Source organism: Mytilus trossulus, chromosome 1 (genome assembly GCF_036588685.1).
Source record: "Mytilus trossulus isolate FHL-02 chromosome 1, PNRI_Mtr1.1.1.hap1, whole genome shotgun sequence".
NCBI classification, from domain to species: domain Eukaryota; kingdom Metazoa; phylum Mollusca; class Bivalvia; order Mytilida; family Mytilidae; genus Mytilus; species Mytilus trossulus.
In genome coordinates, this window is record NC_086373.1 from 19,266,176 (window position 1) to 19,281,145 (window position 14,970).

A 14,970-nucleotide genomic window follows, 5' to 3' on the forward strand; every position below is an offset into this window, starting at 1 on the left:
ATAAAAAATATATCTTGAAAAAAATACTTGTTGTTTCAATGATTAAATATTTTGTCTTTTGAATATTGCTGCACTCTTTCATTATATAAATGAAAACTAGTTGAATGTTTCATACCAAGTAGAAAGGACACTAACAAACTATATATATAAATTGTCTTATTTAATTGTAGCGTAGTCTAAAGTTTATTATTGAAACAAACACTTTTTCTTTAACCATGTTAACCAAATCATTCCGAATTTTTCATTTTATTTTTTCTTTGTCAAAGTTTAAACAAAATTGTGTGAATTGTGTATAATGTAAACACAGCATTGATGAAAATCTATGCAGGGGTGTGACAATTATCGTAATCTTTTCAATAAACTACGATTATAGGCACACACACTACCCAAATCAGGATCCGCATTATAACACAGAGGTTTTCTTGTCGCCTGTTGACCCAATACTATTGTATAAGGGTGGCATTAGCGCTTTAGAAAATGTTTTTACTCTATATGTTTCATTCCCGAATAAGATTAAATTACTTTCCAACTCTTTAAATATAATATGAACAGCTTTTAAACAGACTTTTTTGTTGAATAACTGAATAAACTGAATGTGATTTTTTTCATATGTAATACAGATTATTTAAAGCATTCCTGTTAAGTTTGTCATAATCAGTTCAATCGTTTCTAATAAAAATGTCTTCAAATATTCAAAACCAATCCGCATCATTATAGAATAAAGTTTGGACTAATAAATGATCAAAGAGTTATTTAACTTATAGACTAAAGATTTTTTTAGCTTATAAACAGTTTAATATGATACAAAAGATGACTTTATGATGATGAATTCTGCGAATGGACCTATTGGTCTACCTTATAAGGTTTCTTATACTCCATTTGTACCGTCGTTTAAAAAAATTCACTTTTGAGGCCGATAAATACAAATTTTGGGGTAATATTTACTCATTGAGGATAGAAATGTCAAAATAAATGAGTAATTTAAGTATTCAAGCTAAGTGAAATATCCATATAAAACTCTACTGTCTCCAAGGAGTTTTCAATAATTCTTGAACTTACACTGCGTTCCATAGAGGGACGTAAAAAGCTTCTCTTTTAGTGAATAATTTTTTGTTACTACTTAAGCATAATTTCATTTACTTACAACTGTATATTAATTAAAAAGTAAAATCATAAAAATACTGAACTTAGAGAAAAATCAATTCGTAAAGTCCATAATCACATGTCAAAATCAAATAACAAAACGCATTAAAAACGAATGGACAAGAACTGTCATATTCCTGACTTGGTACAGGCATTTTCAAATGAAGAAAATGGGGGATTAAACCTGGTTCTATAGCGCTAACCCTCTCACTTTAATGACAGTCTCATCAAATTTCGTTATACTTACATAAACAGACACAATAAAAATATGGGTACATCAGTCATCATCGTATAACTCTTTGAGTATGTTTGTTTTGTTCATGCATCGTTGACAATTTAATGGAATTTGATGCGACTGTCATATAAGTGAGAGGTTTAGCTAGCTATAAAACCAGGTTCAATCCACCATTTTCTACATTAGAAAATGCCTGTACCAAGTCAGGAATATGACAGTTGTTACCCATTCGTTTGATGTGTTTGGACTTTTGATTTTGCCATTTGATTTTTGATTTTCCTTTTTGAATTTTCCTCGGAGTTCGGTATTTTTGTGTTTTTACTTTTTAAAGCAGACAATTTAACAGAACACAAAAACATCTACTATCTACGAACACATTCATTGATTTTAGTGTCTGACGTAATAAAATTTTATACGTCACATAAATTTGTCGTTCAATGTGCATACAAACAAGTTTAAAATTTACATAGGCAATGTTAGCATACAGGGTTAAACAATCAAAAGTATGTAATGATTAATTTCAGAAATAGACAGAGATTTAAACTAGTCCAAAAGTTATATATAGAATTTATAAAAATCCAAAAATAGTTAATTCCACTAATTCAACGTATATTGTAGTTCAAAATAGAAATATATCATAATGACATATAATAGAACAATATCATACTGACTGGATCTTTTAAAGTACAGAGTCGCGTTATAAGAACAAAATAAATACAAAGAGTCGCATATACAAAACACATTACCAAACAATGAAAGTATTTCTAAGGGAAATGTTCTGTTATACCAGAAAATAAGACATAACGAGAAAAAATTCCCCAAAACACTAAGTATGGCTTTTTCTGGCAACTGCTATTTATGAAAAAGTCATATTTCAAGGGGATGTTCTCATAAAAAGTGTTAAAGATTAATTATCTACAACTGTCAAATTCAATGGGATATTTTTTTCGACCTATTTTCATATGCAACCGGGTGTGACGTTCTATGATTTGATGGTATTACAGCTAAAGTGTTATAAAAGTCCCACGTTTAGTGTTGCTATTTATTTGTATGTGTTTCATATAACCTGAAATATTTGATACTAGTTAAATCTTTTTCATTGCTTGAATTTTACCAGAAATAACCAAAAAATGTCGGTTTAGATGATCAAAACGTAGTTAAATCATTTCATTTGACAGTTGTTTTCCGTTCGTTCGATGTGTCTGATAACTTGATAAGGTACTTTGTGAATTGAATGTTCCTTGGAGTTCGATGTTATTGTTATTTGTCTTTGATTGTGAGATTATAAAAACAATTTTACATCGGCAAAAACATATTCAAAACATGTCACCCTGATGATAGACTACTTTGTAGCTTGCGCTTCATATACGAATGTTGAGGACTTCTAAACTGTGTAATAGTAATCCAAGTCCCTTGTGTGTAGATGAAGTCCTATGTTTCCTTTCATATCTTACTACAGGTTATGAGATTTGCTTATTGGTGGTGTTTGCTCAATCTTTTTTTTCTGGAACACCAAAGTTTAAAAATAGGTGTCTTTGTTCAAATTGTTTTTGAAATCTTTATTTTGTACGTTTTGATAATTTATATTTCTGTGTTTCTCGAATTATGCATTGGTCTATTTTTTCATAATAAATTGTTGGTATTATTTCAAGCTTTCAATTTCAGTTATTTGTTAATCCAAAGTTATATTTCTTTTCGGTTTGCACTTACCCACGTCCTGTTTGTCTTTTATGCTTTCGGTGTGTTTTGTAGTCTGCTTGCATTATTTGAAATCTACATTTCTGATAAAGGTTAAATCTGAATTGGTCTAATGGTTACACGGATGAAATTAAAAGTTACATGTTTAACAGTTGTATGAAACCATTTATTTGAAAACATTTTAATAATATATTCTAAAATATAAGTACATACAAATTTAAAATTCGTGTCGATCAGCCTATAAAACATTTCAAAGAATAAACACATTTTCCATTGAAATATTGATAGAGCTCACTGTGTTTGTGTAAATATTATTTGAAGTCACTTTATTCAGTTCCTGTGAGTACATTCGAAGATGAGACTCCATACACAATGAAACATGCTTGCGTCTTCAAGTATAAAACAACTTTCCATACATCGTTCTTCTTGTGAATCCAAAGTCATGCCCCTTTGTAAATGTGCAATCGACTTGTTTTATCCCACGGAACTTGAATCTGCTTTTCATGTATGATACACAAATGTTTTTACAAACATGGAATTAATTACAATCCATACTGATGAAATAACCACTATCTAGAATGATTTGAAGATATTTTCCGCAATAATGCAGTCCATTGTTTGACACAACAACATCTTGACTTGAAAGAGTTCATTTTGTTCACAAAAGTCTATTGCTGTTTTTCCCGACGCATCTTTTGTCATGATGTAAGCACCCTTCTGTAATAAAAACTGTACAAACCTAAGAATTTCGTTTTTATTAGCAGTTGACTGACATGCTGTCATTAACAAAGTAGACTTTGCAGAGTTCTTAAAATTAACATCGCTGTAAGTGATTAATTGTTCTTGAGCCTCCGCAAAATTACCTTCTTTTACCAAATCAAATAACTCCTGAAAATCTTCCTTAAATTTTGACATGTCGAACTGATTTTTCTTTATATATTTTCTTACTACTTTAACGATGGTGGAAAGCAAAGCCATGATCAGTTAATACTACCAACGATGCCGTGTCTTCTTTCCTTTTATATACTCGTAGTGAGATTCACGTGCCATCATCAAATGTCAAAATGTTAATAATCCGGCAACCTTTAGAAAGGTTAAGTTGTTTTTCTCATACTATCAGTGCGAAATCATTTGTTTTTGTTTTTGATTAAAATCAAAATATCACAGCAAACAATGCCAGGGTCAAATGAAAAGGAAATATGAATCGAACACTTAAATGTAGTAGATGAATATAGGCAACAGTAGTATACCGCTGTTCAAAAATCATACATCCATGGACAGAAACAAAATAGGGGTAACAAACTAAAACTGAGGGAAACGCATTAAATATAAGAGGAGAACAACGATACAACATTAAAATGTAACACACACAGAAACGGACTAAGCATTAGACAAAATTCTATGAGAACAACAAATATAACATCAAAACAAAAATACCTGAATTAGATAAGTACCGTGACACGTCTTAAAGTAATGTGAATTTACACTTAAAAATAAGAGAAAACGAATAAATAGTAGACCCATACCACTACAATATAACAATTGAAAAGAAAATATGAATTGGACACTAGACAGACATTTCGTATACAAAAGACTAATACGTTACGCGCGAGGAAAATAACATCGGCCCCAACATATCAAAAACATATCACCCAGATGATACAAAATGATGACAATTTATAGAGCAACCTAAATAAAAAATAAAAAAATATTCAAAGGCGCTGTACATTGAGCATGGTAATTAAAATATATAATATACACATATACGAATGTCCTTGATTAAGGGCTTGTGACTAACTGTGCAATAGTTAACCGAGTCATTTGTCTTGAGATGAAGTTCATCTGGCCTTTAATCGCATACTACACGGGGTATGATTTGTACTGAGCTGATTATAGTACAGTCTTTATTTTCCGAGACATAAAAGTTCTTTCCAAGTTTAAAAAAGTATGCTTGCATAAATTGTTTTTGAAATTTTGTTTCGTAATTTTCGATATTATATATTTCAATATCTGTGTTTCTCAAATCACCCATTGGTTTATTCTTTTTTGTTTTTAGAAATGTTTGGTATTTTGATAAGTCAAGTTTTCAATTTTGGCATTTTTTTTTATGTTAGCAAATACAAGAACGTGTTCTAAAGATATTTCGGTGTATGTTTCGCAGTCTACTTGCATTTTTGAAAACTTTATTTTCGACAAAGTATAAATCTAAAATTTAGTATACATGAACATGCAGTGTAACAATGAACAGAATAATTGGTCAATTGATTTAACGGAAGTAACAAGTAACACATATATGACAATTGTGTGAAACTATTTTATTGAAAACATTTTTAATAAAATATTTAAACATATAAGTACATTCAATTTTTTTGATCGTGTCGATCATCTAAAAGAATTAAATAATAAACAATTATTGTTCCATTTAAGGGGGTAGACCTTGGTTCAGGGAGACAACTCTTTAAATCAGTTAAGCGTTTGTAAAAGTCAAGTTCATCAATGTATTTTAAGCATTTACCTGAAACAGATCGAAAATAATCTTTGTAACATAAAAGCTTAGAATATATTTTTGAAAATGGTTGACACAAACGTTCTGATGATTTTAAGAGTTATTTCCCTTAACCTAGGTCTACCTCCTTAAATTACTATTTCAAAATATCACTGCTTTTATATAAAACGTCGCTTAAGTCATTTTTATTCTGTTCCGACAAGTAAACATGAAGATTGGACTCCATACATACTGAGACATTAATGTCTGAACATACTTTGTATACATGAATCTTTATACGAATTCAAATTTATGTATCTTTGTCATTGTCCCTAGGATATAAATGCTATTCATCCAAACTGAACTCGATTCTGTTTTTCAAGTATGATGTCTGCTCAGACCTTGAATTAATTACGATTCAAAGTGATGAAATATACATTTATAAATTTACTGTTTACAAATTTTAGATTTTTTTTGAAATACTAATGCTTTTCTACCTAAGGCATATATTACCTTAGCTGTATTTGGCAAAACTTTTAGGAATTTTGGTCCTCAATGCTCTTCAACTTCGTACTTTATTTGGCCTTTTTTTTTTTTTTAACTTTTTTGGATTTGAGCGTCACTGATGAGTCTTTTGTAAACGTTACGCTCGTCAGGCGTATACACTAAAGTTAGTCCTGGTATCGATGATGTGTTTATATACAATTTTACTTGATAGGGTTCATTTTGTTTACAGTAGTCTATAGCCGATCTTCCCGACGCATCCTTTGTACTGATGTACGCACCTTTTTGCAATAGAAACTGTACAAATCTTAGAATTTCGTTTTAATTTGCAGTAAACTGGCATGCGGTCATCAGCAAAGTAGATTTTGCAGAGTTCTTAAAATTAACATCACTATAAGTGATCGATTGTTCTTAAGCCTCCGCAAAGTTACCTTCTATTACAAAATCAAATAACTCCTGAAAATCTTCCTCAAAATTAAACATGTTGAACTGATTTTTCTTTACAAATGTTCTTACTACTTTAATAATGGAAGAAAGCAAAGTCATGATTAGTTAACACTATTAACGGTGCAATGTCTTCTTTACTTGTTGGTACTCGAAGTGAGATTCACGTGTCATTATCAAATGTCAAAATGACATAAATCCAGTAACATGTAGAAAGGTTAAATTGTTTTCTCATACTTTCAGTGCGAAATCATGAATTTAACATTTATTAAAAACAACCAAACTGTATATGAACAACGACGGTAGCCATGCAAACAATGTCAAAGCAATTTGAAAAGGAAATCAAACACTATTATAATGTATAAGCCACAATACCAAATCATTGAACAACGTACAAAACTATAAAGTTTGACACAACAGAATAATAAAAACAAACGCATAAAGATACCAGGTTATAATTTTAAACATAAGACACCCGTTTTGTCTACAAAAGACTCATTAATGATGTTTGATAAAGAACGGTAAAACAAAAAGAAAAAAGTTAAAAGGCCAAACAATTGAAAGGTAATATAAATCAAGTAAAGACAGATAATGTGTTTGCATAAAGTTATCAGAATTGAATTATGGTATAACATTGTATTTTCATTTAAAAAAAACATATTTACAGCAGTGAAAGATATATCAAAAGTTGCAATTTGTAACCTTTGGAAAAGAGATATTTCCCATCCATTTATAATGATAATTTTCTTTATAAAGGTGAAAATTTAAAGAATGCATCGTTATAGTCTGATAGTGTTCCATTATTTCCACTATTTAAAAACATATTTAAATATAAATAAATCTATTAAGCGAAAATATACTAGAGTCTCAAACCAAAATCGAAGGAACAAATAAGTGGAAAACCAGGAATAACAGAAAACTAAACTGATACAAAATCAGAAACAAACCCCGCCAGCATACATAGAAACGGAATATAAGATAGATACATATTTGCAATCAAGATACAATGATTAACCTTTACCACTGTAGTAACAGCTTTCTGCGTTATAATATATATATATATATATTCCCTCCGGTTTATATGATCCGTTCATCCTATATTGACTCTTTATATTCAAGTGTCTATCTTAAATTGAGGGTAAATTATATGGCCTTCCAAATACTGTTTCGATCCCTTAAATCACTGAAGAGACATTTCTTGTCGAAATCCGGATCTGGTGTACAATGTATCCTTATGTTTGTGGCATAATATCTTGGCCGCATGTTTATTGTTTTCTGTTTAGTATTAAATTCTATACGTTTGCATGTAAAACCAAATTTCGTTGTAGAAGGGTCTAAATACAGCACAAACAACAATTTCATAAAGACCAAAAAAGTAAAAAAGTATATTAAAACAAAACGCATTTGACTAACAGGTCGAACAACTGATGTTCTTTAACCTTGCTGACTGCCATTGGCGATTGTCAAATAAAATTGATCACAAGATGTAACAAAATGGATCTTAATATGAATAATTTATCTACACATTCTCTTTTGCGTTATATAACTGAAGTTCAGTGTAAAAAATGAAATCACAAAAATACTGAACTCAGAGGAAAATCAATTTGGAAAGTCCATAATCACATGGCAAAATCAAATAACAAAACGCATCAAAAACGAATGGATAAGAACTGTCATATTCCTGTCTTGGAACAGGCATTTTCAAATGTAGAAAATGGTGGATAAAACCTGGTTATATAGCGCTAACCCTCTCACTTTAATAACAGTCTCATCAAATTCCGCTACATTTACTTGATGCGTTAAATAAACAGTCACAATAAATAAAATAGTCAAAATATAGGTACATCAGCCATCATCGTATAACAATTCTAAAAGGAACAATTTAACAGGACACAAAAACATCTACTACCTACGAACACATGGATTGTGTCGTATTCTGAATTTTAGACGTTAGTAATCTTAAAACAATTGTCACTTCAATAAAATAATATGATTTTTATTCCTCAATTTGTTCCCCCTGATTTTAACAGAATCTATAAATTATTCTAAGCAAATCATGCATTAAAGAAAAAGGAATTATGACGGAATTCCAAAACCATGGTGTATCAATAGAAATAAATATCCTTACTGGTTTTTTTTATTGTGTTGAAGCACTTTTGTTAGGACTTTTGATTTTGAACTTTCCTTTTTGAATTTTCCTCGGAGTTCAGTATTTTTTTGTTATTACTTTTTTCTATCAAAGATTAAAAACAAAAGAGCACACCGTCTATTTATGATTTTTTTTTTCATCATCTGTTCTTATTGATTGCTAGATTTACAAATGTTTCGATAAAGGGAGCAAGAATTGAGGTTAAATCTGCAGGTTTTGCAGTTTTGCACGTTTCATGTCGTAAGATTTCCTTTTTTTATTAGCAAATATTGTTTTTCGTTTTCGTTTACTTTTTGAAAATGTTATAGATAGACATATATCATTCATAACTAATGTATGTGAGTTCTAGATATTTGTCACCATGACGAAGGTTAGCAATATTATATTGATTTTAGAAGTCGCTCTTAAAAGTATCGATTTTAACCTTTTTGTGTCTCCTATCGAATACTATAAAAGCAGAAAGAAAGAAATTTAAAAAATGAAAATGGTCAGCAAAATATGAATCGCAAGTTTAATGTCAGAAAATTTTTAAGTTACTCCTAATAGGAGTAATTGTACTAGAATATCATAAAGGAGATGTGTTTATTTGCCAATTAGTCAACTTTCCAATTCTCAATTTCATTTCCATTCTCAATTTTATTTCCAACTACGTGTTTTACTCTTTTTGTTTTTTAGGCTATAGCTTTGAAAAATTTGAAAAACAGAGAGATACTTTGAACGCTACAAAATGTCATCCTAATTCACATAAGTCAATATTGCCAAAATTATCAATCACCATTCAACATGATTTTTAAACAGAAGCTAGCCATAGAAAGCGTTTTAAAAGCAAATGGTCAAGAAAGGTAGGTATTAAAATAATAGAACTAGCTGCAATAGTGAGTCGACTTATTATAGGTGTCATTGTCCTGGAGTGAGCAATAACAAAATACTGAATAAGAAGCTTGACACTTGAATAACATAGTCAGGAACAAAGCCAAACTTATTAATATTTAATCTAAATGAATGACATTTTAAGCTCACCTTTCCTAAAAGGAAATGTGAGCTTTTGCCATCACGTCGTCGTCGTCGTCGTAAACTATTTCAAAGATCTTCTCCTCTGAACCAATTACAACCAAACTTTAGCTGAATGATCCTTAGGGTATCTAGAATAAAGATTGTGTTTTATTTTTCATTTTGTGAAAAAAACATGGCCGCCATGGCAAAAAATAGAACATGGGGGTAAAATGCAGTTTTTGGCTTATATCTCAAAAACGTAAGCATTTAGAGCAAATCTGACAGGGGTAAAAATGTTCATTAGGTTTAGATCTATCATCCCTGAAATTTTCAGATGAATTAAACAACCCATTGTTGAGTTGCTGCCACTTAATTGGTAATTTTAAGGAAATTTTGCAGTTTTTGGTCATTATCTTGAATATTATTATAGATAAAGATAAACTGTAAACAGCAAAAATTATCAGCAAAGTAAGATCTACAAATAAGTTAATTTGACCAAAATTATTGCCCCTTAAAGACTTTTTTCACAATTTGTTCATCATGTTGACTTACTTTAAAAAATCTTCTCCTTTGAAACTGCTGTATCAGTTTCAGCCAAACTTAGGCTAATGAGTTTCAGAGTATCTAGTATACATTTTATATTTTATTTCCTTGTATGTCAAGAAACACAGCTAAAATAGAACATAGGAGAAAATGATTTTTTTTTTGGCTTTTGAAGAAAATAGGACGATTCAAAGAACATTTTTAAATAAATTGAAAAGCCAAAATAATCATTGATGAGAGATTTAACCAAAAAAATTAAGATGAGCGATTCAGGCTCTTGAGAGCCACTTTTAAGTTTTTCCCTAAATTTGATATAAATCTATTGTTTTGTCATCCATATCTTTAAAAATACCGGTGTGCAGACACTAGGCTCAATAAACTTATTACCAAATTCCAACAAGATTTTGACTCATATTGGTCTCATTTTACGAAAAGTTTGTAGTTGTATCGAATCATTTTATATGAGAACATGTCAGATAAAGCCTTTAGTTTCTGTATTTGAATAAATGAAAAGAAAGGGGTGTGAGTTCTCTGACAACTCAAATAAACATTGGTAAAAAAAGTAGCACCACAAGCTGTCGTTTTAAGTCATTTTGGGTTATTATCTACTTTGCAGTATTACTTAAGTCCCTATACTATAAAGGATTTTATGACTAAGTATCCACGATGTTTCTGTACCAGCCTTATACGGATGATATGTCAACATAAACTGACCGAATGGTTCTTTTAAGAAGATTGAAACAGCTTTTAGTAACTTCAAATATTATTAGTTTAACAATATGTGTTGTTATGTTATTTTTTTCTTTCTCAGTTAAAAACCGATCGGTCAAGTTGAGCTTACGATGTTCACAGCTTGTTAAAATGTTGTAATGTTACACACTGTCCAAAATAAAGGTATAGGTTGTCCACACACAAGCATGTTAATCCCTGTTATCAGTGCCCCAAACCAGTTATCGCTGGTGGATGTACGTCATATTTGTTTCATTTTCATTTTTGTACTATAAAAAATTCGAGTATCGTTTTTATTTATATATTTAGTGTATTTTTAATCATTGTTGAATGCTAGCATGTGACCTTTAATTGTTTACATCTTGTTTTACGCAATTAAGTGGAAAAAAAATCACAAGTATATTTTGCGTTCCTATTTTTTGGAGTTACCACTTACTAATGAAACGCAAACAGTTCCAATATGATTATAATATTCTGCACTTCTGACATCGGTAGATATAAAATCAGTTACAAAAGAAAATAATTTTGTATAATAAGTTACACATTAGTGCAAACGCCTAATACCGTTAGACTGTGGCTTAACTTTATGTACATGGATATCTCTAGGCATCATTATGGTACAAATGGCTTCAATAAAACTTTATTATTAGATATGTTTTCATCATTATTGGTTCTGAAGATGTTACATTCTAAAGAAATATTAAGTAAAGAATATATTAAGAGCGCACCTAACAGTAAAAAACTGATAAAAAAGTATCCTGAATATCGTGTATTTAACAATTTCGAACGGTTTATCATATACTGTGAAAGAACATTTGTTCGTGGGGTACCAATCTTCGTGGTTTTCGATGATGTTTTATTCATGTGATTATCTAACAAATTAAAGCAACCTTTGTCCAAATCAATACATAAAAAGATCCATATGTAGGTTCGACTATATGCATACCGGTATATATTCTAGAGAATACGTAGAATTCCACCCAAAGCAAATTTACAGTGAAAATCTCTAAAGAGAAAAGAAAGATGCCACAGGGACATTTATACTCATTAGTAAAAAAAAAACATAGCCGAAAACAAACCAATACAAAACCCCAAAATAAAATCAAAAGACGAACAATACACATAAAACACAACATTGAAAACTTAAGACTGAGCAAATCAAACCCCACAAAGCTCAGTCTGGTAAAGTTGAAATATTCAAAATATTTTGATATCAAATAATTTTAGGCAGATGCAAATACTTATGGAAATTGGGATTACGGACCACGCAGGTAATATTTTACCATGGACGCATTATCGAAAAAGAGATGCCCCATTGTCAGTAAGTGTACATGATGCAGATAACAAAACAGTTTTTTACACAATTTAGAAGCAAAATATGTGCACAAGAACGTGAGCTAAAAATAAGATGCGGATATAGCATCATGGTTTTGTGGCAAACACTTCAACTCGTGGGGTACATTAGATCATTTTCTTTTTATTAAGTCACGTCTTGATTATTTGTAGGTAAAATTTGTCTTCCGCAGCCGAAAACATTTTTTGAAAAATGTTGAGAATAATGAATGGGACACCATGAAATTGTCGGACGGATAACGGTGGAGCTTGCATTTGACACCTCATGAATAGAAAACATGTATTTTAAAAAAAACATATAGGAATTTTGTCCAATATTTTTAAATCCGAACTTCATTTGAAATTTTTACTTTTCTTTTATTCGAGCGTCACTTGAGAATCTTATGAAGACACAACGCGCGTGTGGCGCAAATACAAAATTTCAATCTTGGTATCTATGATGAGCGTTTTTATAACTGACACCGAGATATTTGTTGATAGTAAATTTGCATTTGTTGTTATTATTTTAAAAATTTTCAGAGAGAAAAAGAAATTTCGAAAAGTAAATCTGACCTTTTATGTTAATGCTATAGCGTCTGGCGTACTAAATTATAATCCTGGTACTTTTGATAACTATAAATCAGTCATCATGATCGATTCATTTGTTTGCATTTGAAAGACGATGTTTTCCTTTTTCCAATGATTTAAACGGAAAAAAATATATATATTGGAAAAAGCGAGAAATTGCAAGAATCAAACATTATCAGAAAAACATGAACTTCAAGTAAGTCATCAAAATGTTCTGTTCAAACACCATACACAAGTAATTGCCTTTGAGTTTACAAAAAACACACGATATTGTAAATGCTTCAGTGCATTTGCATCTTTTGTGTTGAATGGAAATTGTGAGACTGAAAATCTTGTACTGGTAATATATTTTGCTGAATCTAGTCAATGAGACAAATATCCAACGACTAATTTGACTGTTTTTCTTCTGTTTTGACTTTAATCTTAAAAACTTCGATCGATAGAGAGCTACTTTAAAAGAAATGTCAGCCATACAAGATATACGAATAAGTCAATATTGCCAAAAGTATCCGTCTTCTAAGCATAGAAGCTACTGCTATTATTTTTTATCAGGAACATTGGAGGGTGAGAGGAAAACATTTTTAAAGACAAAATTGGCAAGAATGTTATTGAAATTTTTGACTTTTTGAAATACTAAGGCTTTTCTACCTCAGGCATATATTACCTAAGCTGTATTTGGGAAAACTTTACTGAATTTCGGTCCTCAATGCTCTTCAACTTCGTACTTTATTTGGCCTTTTTTTTTAAATTTTTTTTTTTAACTTTTTTGGATTTGAGCGTCACTGATGAGTCTTTTTTAGACGAAACGCACGTCTGGCGTTTATATAAAATTTAGTCTTGGTATCTATGATGAGTTTATTTAGATATATAAATAAGTGAAGGTAACTGCAATGGACGGTCAACTTTTTTGTTTTTGTCATTGTTATGAAAAGCTATTTTGTCAAATATCAAATGTAATGTCAACCTATATAATTTTTTGTCATATATTTCTTTTAAAATATAAAATACGTTAGCTAAAAAATGTCTTTAAGAGCTCTTTCCAAATGCATGATTTTCACAGCTGTTTTTTCTGTCTTTATAAATAAAGGTTAAAGGTTTGACCGGAAACAAACATGTTTTAAATCTCTGTCACAAGTGCCATAAACTAGTTGTCTCTGGTTTATGTTCGTCATATTTGTTTTTCCCATTAGTACTTTACAAATGTTTTTTTCCCCCCGACTGTCTTCACCTTTGAATTGGTTTGGCTTCTCAAACTGGTGACAGCTTTAGGTGTTGAATGTCATTATGTGACATTTTATCTTTAACATTGTGATTCATACAAGTATACAAACTATTAACACCAGCAGTTAGATCATCTGTTCTTATATACTTATTTTGATTTATTACAGATTAACGAAATGTATCGATGCACACAAAACAGTTCAATAGGGTAATCGTCTTCTGCAAATCAGGATTCGCAGATTAAACTGAAAATTATTTGATTTGTTTTGATATGATTTAACCCGAGACACCAATATAATTTAAAAGTCGTTCTTCAAATTCAATAAATAAAATATTTTGTGATTCATATGAAGAGGGCTAGTTATTTTTTCCTTGCTTTTGAGCTCATAAGAAACAAAATTAAAACATATCCAATACTTTATATTTTTTTTTCATTTTTCATTTAATAATTTCGTCTTTGCTTACATATTTTCTAACAAACACATTCTACTCAAAGCCAAACACAGACATACACTATTCATAGATACCAGGATTAAATTTTGTATTTACGTCAGATGCGCGTTTCGTCAACAAAAGACTCATCAGTGACGTTCAAATCCATAAAGATTAAAAAGAACAAATAAAGTACGAAGTTGAAGAGCACCGAGGACATCAATTTCCAAACATTTTGTTAAAAAACCAGCTTGGGTAATCTGTTCCTGATGTAGAAAAGCATAGTGTTTAAAAAAATTCAAATGTTTTGTAAGCAGTTAATGTGTAAATATAACCATATCAAAAACATTCGTGTTTGATAACCTAAGATAATTATTTTACCATGACAGAAGGGGTCACAGAAGATTATATGACCCTATCTAAGAAACAAAACATTTTCTAATACAAAAAGTACAAGCAAACGATTTCCCACAA

The 14,970-nt window shown here is 30.3% G+C and overlaps 1 long non-coding RNA gene across 1 annotated transcript in view; it reads left to right on the forward strand.

Annotated features, from left to right (window-relative positions):
- LOC134706942 (uncharacterized) overlaps positions 1-14,430 on the forward strand; it is a 33,399-nt gene extending 18,969 nt beyond the window's left edge. Inside the window, exons 2-4 of the long non-coding RNA XR_010105672.1 lie at positions 9,334-9,500; positions 12,151-12,244; positions 14,232-14,430. This is a non-coding gene — a long non-coding RNA (uncharacterized LOC134706942). The remainder of the gene's footprint in view (positions 1-9,333; positions 9,501-12,150; positions 12,245-14,231) is intronic.
- The last annotated feature ends 540 nt before the right edge of the window (positions 14,431-14,970 follow it).